At 46.3% G+C, this 8343-nt stretch overlaps 1 pseudogene; it reads left to right on the top strand.

Moving 5' to 3' along the window:
- Window positions 1–299: 299 nt before the first annotated feature.
- On the top strand, window positions 300–1412 carry LOC144821672 (uncharacterized; annotated as a pseudogene).
- The last annotated feature ends 6931 nt before the right edge of the window (window positions 1413–8343 follow it).

Here is an 8343-nt window from a genome sequence, read left to right as displayed (position 1 = left end):
TTTTGTCCAGTAACATCTATTTAGCAGACTTTGATTTGTGACCCAGGGTTCCTAGAACAAAGAGATTCATTTACGTAACTTACAATGAAATATGGAAACTTTCACAGATTGAAGCAGCGTCACGTCTGCGAGAAATTGACCAAGCAAACTTAAAAAAGGTTCTTGCTGTTGTTGACAATAGTATTAACACACTGTCTTCCAGCATTTACACATTGTATAATATTCTTTCTTCTGTTATTGATATTGTACAAGAAGATGTGTCTTTGTTATATCATGGTCAAAATTAATTGCGTTCTGTGATGCAATTTGCATGGACTTTACAAACTCTAAAAATGGGGAAAGGTCCATGGGATTATGTAAATGCTTCTGCTTTGTTTTTGCCATTTAATTTAACCGACAAACAGCAGTTTATGTCCATGAAAGATGCAACCTACACTCTTCTACACATAGAAAAAGTAGACCCTTTTCCCATCTCTGTGGCGGAGACTGACTCTGCAGTATGGCTAATTCATGGAGTTATATCTTTACCTTTCTCATTGTTTCAATTCAGCTCTTGTATGAAACATTGCCCGCTAGGCCGCTTTGAACCCCTGGATAGCGCTTTTCTGCACGAATTGTGGTTTTTGCCTTTCACATACAGATGTTTACGGGAAGAGAAGGAGGTATACCTTACGGGGGAGGACTGTGATTCTACTGTAGGTCATTCCCTTGTTTGTAAAAAACATGAAGTTGCACTGGGCTTGTAATGTGTCGGCTCCGAACCTTGCTTGTGTTTTAAAAGGTAATCTAGTTCCCGCAATAACGCCCACATTCACTCTGCTTACTAACGGTAGTTATCTTATTTTAACTAATCAAGAATGCTGTGGTTTGTTGGCTGGAATACCGTGCATTGTAACGGTTTCACAGCGCGTAATTTGTTGTAAAAATGTGCTTTTTCCTCCCCTGCGAAAGAAGCTCAATAGCTCAATTTGGCCTTCCATACCAACTTTGAAAACAGATTTCAACAAGTTGAGCAGACTAAAATTGCTTATATTCCAACAAGAAGTCCCCCTTACTTCGGCGCGAGAGACCTTCAATTTGCAGGTGGCAAGCACAGCTGGCGAAATTCAGACCCTTCTGAACACTAACCTCCCACTGCGTTTTGGGGAGCTTATACACCACATTTTAATGCATCTGATACTCACGGCCTTGCACATTTTTGTAAAGCTGTCGGCTCTGGCCTTGTGACTTCTTTTCAGACAATATTTAGTGTAATACCTGCATCCATTCATTCTATCTTTTCCAGCATTTTTGGTGGATTCCCATTATTACTGGCATTAGCTGCTGGAATCCTGCTTCTATTGAGCCTGCTGCGTAATGGCTGCTCCTCTTGTAGTGCTGCACAGACCGGGCCGGCTGCGTTTGCTCCATGACCGTATGCATTGATGCTTCGGTTCACTACCACTAGCAACACTCAGTGTGACTTATGGGTTGTCCTTCCGCTTTGCGTACTTCACTTGCGTGCAACCTGTCTTTTCAAGCTTAAGACATCCATTTACATGGGCTTTGGATTTTGCCCCTCCAATACGTCATATTCAGACCCGGATTTCAACCAGTTGATGGGTCCCTTAATGGCCCATGAGCAGGACTGTTCTGGGATTGGCCTTATGGCGCGTGAGGCTGCTCTTGGAGTCTTGGCTCAATAGGATATCTGTGAGGCTGCACAGAATCTCCTACTTCAAAGTTACATCGAATATCACGCAAGTTGTACGGCGATGCTCATGGGGGCACCTGACTGTGAGGAGCATGCTTGTTCATTCAGCTTGCTGAATTGGATGGCATCCCTTTTTAGGTCGAGACTGGTGTAGGCTGCGCACATGCCATTGGAGAAGAGGTCCCAGTGACGTTCTTATTGGCCTCTAAGCCCCGTCTTTTTCGGATTGGGGGGGCGTGTTTTTTTTTATTTCTTTCTCTCCTCTCCTCCAGCCAATGGAGAAGAGGAGAGAAAGAAAAACACGCCCCCCAGTCTGAAAAGGACGGGGCTTAGAGACAAATGGCGAGCACTTGTTAACCTGTGTGCAACGTATTTAGCGTGTCTGCTGCTTGGGATCGGGAGTTGTTTTAAGGACAATATGCTTTTAAACGTGTCGCACCCTTTGAATATAACTATTGTAGCTGATGCTAATTTAAAAGGATTGAGGAGGCTGCGCTGTTACCATCTAAGTAGCAAAGTGCTCGACATTTTTTTAATGCGCAGCGCTACTCCGTGTGATATTTTATTAGCTGTCCCCATGTTTTATAGACTTTTTTGTAAAAACACAGAAAGACGAGTGCCTTACACGCCTTTAAATCTGTAAGCAGACACTCGTTGTGTGACGTACTCAGCGCGGCTGCTGCTTGGCATCGGGTGTTTTTTTTAAGAACAAGCATATTTTCTTGTGCACAGACAGGAGTTATTTTTACAAATTAACCAGTGCTATACATTTATGTGTAAGGTAATAAACGAAGCTAACTAACAAACTGTGCCCGCTTATTACATTCCAAGCCAAGGTTTATTACAGATTCGCACTTTAAAATGATAGGTTTTTACCCGTAAAACAGTGTGTGTGTTTTTGCAGTTTTACTTATTACCGATTGGCACGTAGCTATAGCCGCGCTTTTTATCAGCACTATTTACATTACCCAAAACATATTTGTTTTGTTAGCACGGGGTGATTGGTTTTATGTACTGTGTATGATGTGCACAGATACAAAGCTACGCGCACAGAGGTGGCTAGAACTGGATTTGGTATCGCCGCCGCCAAATCCCTTCTGATTTAGCATAAATGTAGTTTTAACCGCGGCTATGCCACTGAGGAACTGGTTCGGCTCTCTGGGAAACGCGGGCTCTATTGGTGCTGCACACCGTTTAGTTACTACAGTATTTTCACCTCCTGCCCTTGTGTTTTGAAATGTTTGGCATCCGGACAACATATGTCCACACCCTGTGGTATAACATTCATTTTAAGTACAGAGACAGCTGATTTACGTATAAGAGCCTTTCATATTTATAAGTGAAATCGGTAGCACTGCTAGCGAAGCGCTATGCCATAGGGTTCTTTCGTTTGAAATAAGCAGTCCGTCTGCGTGATAATTAATAAAAAACAAAACATATAAATGTAAGAAAACAAGTGTATGCTATATAATGGTGTACTCCTTTGCCCTGTGCGTGTAAACATGTGATACGTTATGCAAAGTTGCTTGCATGGCATGCTTCCTTGAGCACAGACGCACAACTTTATTGCGCTTCCTGGAGATAAGCGCAACTTTTATAGTATCCTTTTGGTCCACCATATAATTTCTTGTGTTCTCTTTAGAAGTGGTGCTTGGACGTGGGTTTTATCACTTTTCTCGACGTTTGTTTACAAACATTTTGCAGGGGCTAGCTGCATTTGGTGCTGTGTTATAAATGTTGTGTTAAAGATTTATTGTGCGATAAATGTAGGCCTCGTTTTCCTATGTCTTTTAATAACTGTGTATGCTTGGTATGTAGTATTATATGGCTATTTGTGGTTTAGCTGTATAAATAAAAATACTGTCTATTTTATTTGACGCAATAGCCCCCGGTTTCACACATAGACACATATTAATATACTAACATGCCCCTTTAATTGTCACCAAAGTAGCTGATGCTAATTTATAAGGATTAAGGAGGCTGCGCTGTTATCATCTAAGTAGCAAAGTGCCCGACATTGTTTTTAATGCGCAGCTAAACCGTGTGACACCCTTTGAAAATGAAAGCGCATCCAAAGCTACGCGCAAACAGATGGACAGGACTGGATTTTGTGTCACTGCCGCCAACTCCCTTCTCATTCAGCCTAAATGCGATTTAAAGCTCAGCAATGACACGAAGGGGTTGATTCTGGTGTTTGGCATAAAAAGTAGCTTGGATAGCATATTTCTTTGGGGACAAACTCTGATGGATTAACTTTTCTAATGCACCACAAGCATATCGCAGGTTTTTAGATTTCGGATGTATTTTTTCAAATTTTCTTCCCTACATGTTTTTTCCCCTTTTCTCTCCTCCTCCCGTTTTAACCAATAGAAGCGCTTTTGAACTCTGCTCGCACTTTTGAACTTTGTTTTCGTCCTATGTCTACATACTATGGACTTAACAGGGGGAGGGTGTAATATGAATGGTGTGTTCATTGTTGACATTGAAGGAGAGGTGTGGCGCCGTGGCCAGGGCGACTGACGCTGGAATCTGGGGACCACGGTTCGATCCCCGGCTCCGGCGGCAGGTTAGCCCAGCACCATGTGACTCTGGGCAATAGCTCGCTTAATCTTCCCGACAGCCCCCAGCGCCTAGAGACCCTTACGGGTGATTGTGCGCTTTACAAATGTGGACTTTTACTTTACATTGCTAAGTTAACATGAGCTTCGCTTCTATGAGGCTGCTTTTGCGCACAACACTACGATTATTTTGCAAGACTTTGTTTGTGCCCTTTTCACATGAGAACTGTCTGCTTTTCGCGTTCTCTGCTATTCTCTGAGGTTTAGAACGACTTCCTTAACAACGAACTTCTAGGTATTAACCCCTTCACTGCGGCGGCTATTCCGCCGCAGTACTAAGGGGGCGGGGCGGCCGCGCGGCGGCCGCATGCTGGTGACGGAACCGCTCCGTCACCAGCGTTGGTTGAGCTATGCTGGTGACGGAGCGGTTCCGTCATGGCCCGCCCCGCTCAATAGAACCCTCAGCGCAGGCGCGGAATTCGCGCCGCGCATGAGAGTTCTATTGAGCGGGGCGGGCCATGACGGAACCGCTCCGTCATCAGCACAGCGCACCCGCAGCTGATGACGGAGCGGTTCCGTCATCAGCGTGCAAGGGGTTAAACCATTACCCATAACATACCTACATCCTGTGGCTAGAACTAAAAGTGTTTAAATTTAATTAAATACAAATGTATAACCTCCAATTTAAAAAACAAATACTTAAAAATGTATTTTTTACTTATTAAAATAAACATTCATTCAATTGATTGACCTACCTTAGAATGTTCGAGAATTCCAAAAGACGCTTTTGAGACCGCCAGCTAGGTTGCAGACGAGATGTAAAGGCAGACATTTGCATTTTACGATGCCAATGTCAACTTTATTACAGAAATTCCTTTCCAAAGCTATGGCGGGCGACAAAGTCTGAATTGTGATTGTGCGGAGATGAGTGACGTAACACTCCTTCAAAGCACAATCAAAGTGAACATGAGGGGAAGGTAGGCGGATAGAAGTGACGGCGGAGAGAAGTGACGTGCAACTCCGGTGTTCAAAAAAGTCGTGGTTCCGTCCTTCGTTGTTCAGCCCTCTTCGTTGTTTACACTTCGTTGTTCCGGTGAGTCATTTTTCTTACTTCGTGATTTAGGATGTTTCCTGTACCATAGATTCAGAAAAGGGGGTGGTGATGAACAGAGTGTCTGAATTAAGCAGACCACTCTTACCCAGTCCAAAGATCAGGGCTTGATCCATCACCGTTATTTAGCTCACTGCCCCATCCCAGCTCAGAACCTGGCTATATGCAAATTAGTCTGTCCCTGGCCCAGTGCATCATGGGAACAGGGCAGACCAAACTACCAAGCCAATTCTTCACCAGAAAGGAGACAAGCTTCCAGGGACCGGTTTCTGCCATTTCAGGCGTCGTCGGACCGGCTTGCTTGAATCCTGATGGAGCAGTGAGCAAGGGACTCATGTCTGAGTATACCCTTCCACGCTTGTGGTGGACAAAATGATTCAGAAAAGGGGGTGGTGATGAACAGAGTGTCTGAATTAAGCAGACCACTCTTACCCAGTCCAAAGATCAGGGCTTGATCCATCACCGTTATTTAGCTCACTGCCCCATCCCAGCTCAGAACCTGGCTATATGCAAATTAGTCTGTCCCTGGCCCAGTGCATCATGGGAACAGGGCAGACCAAACTACCAAGCCAATTCTTCACCAGAAAGGAGACAAGCTTCCGGGGACCGGTTTCTGCCATTTCAGGCGTCGTCGGACCGGCTTGCTTGAATCCTGATGGAGCAGTGAGCAAGGGACTCATGTCTGAGTATACCCTTCCACGCTTGTGGTGGACAAAATGATTCAGAAAAGGGGGTGGTGATGAACAGAGTGTCTGAATTAAGCAGACCACTCTTACCCAGTCCAAAGATCAGGGCTTGATCCATCACCGTTATTTAGCTCACTGCCCCATCCCAGCTCAGAACCTGGCTATATGCAAATTAGTCTGTCCCTGGCCCAGTGCATCATGGGAACAGGGCAGACCAAACTACCAAGCCAATTCTTCACCAGAAAGGAGACAAGCTTCCGGGGACCGGTTTCTGCCATTTCAGGCGTCGTCGGCCCGGCTTGCTTGAATCCTGATGGAGCAGTGAGCAAGGGACTCATGTCTGAGTATACCCTTCCACGCTTGTGGTGGACAAAATGATTCAGAAAAGGGGGTGGTGATGAACAGAGTGTCTGAATTAAGCAGACCACTCTTACCCAGTCCAAAGATCAGGGCTTGGTCCATCACCGTTATTTAGCTCACTGCCCCATCCCAGCTCAGAACCTGGCTATATGCAAATTAGTCTGTCCCTGGCCCAGTGCATCATGGGAACAGGGCAGACCAAACTACCAAGCCAATTCTTCACCAGAAAGGAGACAAGCTTCCGGGGACCGGTTTCTGCCATTTCAGGCGTCGTCGGCCCGGCTTGCTTGAATCCTGATGGAGCAGTGAGCAAGGGACTCATGTCTGAGTATTCCCTTCCACACTTGTGGTGGACAAAATGATTCAGAAAAGGGGGTGGTGATGAACAGAGTGTCTGAATTAAGCAGACCACTCTTACCCAGTCCAAAGATCAGGGCTTGATCCATCACCGTTATTTAGCTCACTGCCCCATCCCAGCTCAGAACCTGGCTATATGCAAATTAGTCTGTCCCTGGCCCAGTGCATCATGGGAACAGGGCAGACCAAACTACCAAGCCAATTCTTCACCAGAAAGGAGACAAGCTTCCGGGGACCGGTTTCTGCCATTTCAGGCGTCGTCGGCCCGGCTTGCTTGAATCCTGATGGAGCAGTGAGCAAGGGACTCATGTCTGAGTATACCCTTCCACGCTTGTGGTGGACAAAATGATTCAGAAAAGGGGGTGGTGATGAACAGAGTGTCTGAATTAAGCAGACCACTCTTACCCAGTCCAAAGATCAGGGCTTGATCCATCACCGTTATTTAGCTCACTGCCCCATCCCAGCTCAGAACCTGGCTATATGCAAATTAGTCTGTCCCTGGCCCAGTGCATCATGGGAACAGGGCAGACCAAACTACCAAGCCAATTCTTCACCAGAAAGGAGACAAGCTTCCGGGGACCGGTTTCTGCCATTTCAGGCGTCGTCGGCCCGGCTTGCTTGAATCCTGATGGAGCAGTGAGCAAGGGACTCATGTCTGAGTATACCCTTCCACGCTTGTGGTGGACAAAATGATTCAGAAAAGGGGGTGGTGATGAACAGAGTGTCTGAATTAAGCAGACCACTCTTACCCAGTCCAAAGATCAGGGCTTGATCCATCACCGTTATTTAGCTCACTGCCCCATCCCAGCTCAGAACCTGGCTATATGCAAATTAGTCTGTCCCTGGCCCAGTGCATCATGGGAACAGGGCAGACCAAACTACCAAGCCAATTCTTCACCAGAAAGGAGACAAGCTTCCGGGGACCGGTTTCTGCCATTTCAGGCGTCGTCGGCCCGGCTTGCTTGAATCCTGATGGAGCAGTGAGCAAGGGACTCATGTCTGAGTATACCCTTCCACGCTTGTGGTGGACAAAATGATTCAGAAAAGGGGGTGGTGATGAACAGAGTGTCTGAATTAAGCAGACCACTCTTACCCAGTCCAAAGATCAGGGCTTGATCCATCACCGTTATTTAGCTCACTGCCCCATCCCAGCTCAGAACCTGGCTATATGCAAATTAGTCTGTCCCTGGCCCAGTGCATCATGGGAACAGGGCAGACCAAACTACCAAGCCAATTCTTCACCAGAAAGGAGACAAGCTTCCGGGGACGGGTTTCTGCCATTTCAGGCGTCGTCGGCCTGGCTTGCTTGAATCCTGATGGAGCAGTGAGCAAGGGACTCATGTCTGAGTATACCCTTCCACGCTTGTGGTGGACAAAATGATTCAGAAAAGGGGGTGGTGATGAACAGAGTGTCTGAATTAAGCAGACCACTCTTACCCAGTCCAAAGATCAGGGCTTGATCCATCACCGTTATTTAGCTCACTGCCCCATCCCAGCTCAGAACCTGGCTATATGCAAATTGGTCTGTCCCTGGCCCAGTGCATCATGGGAACAGGGCAGACCAAACTACCAAGCCAA

This window comes from Lissotriton helveticus, chromosome 2_2 (genome assembly GCF_964261635.1).
Source record: "Lissotriton helveticus chromosome 2_2, aLisHel1.1, whole genome shotgun sequence".
NCBI lineage: Eukaryota > Metazoa > Chordata > Amphibia > Caudata > Salamandridae > Lissotriton > Lissotriton helveticus.
Note: the sequence above shows the minus strand (reverse complement) of the source record. Positions and strands in the feature narration are given on the sequence as shown.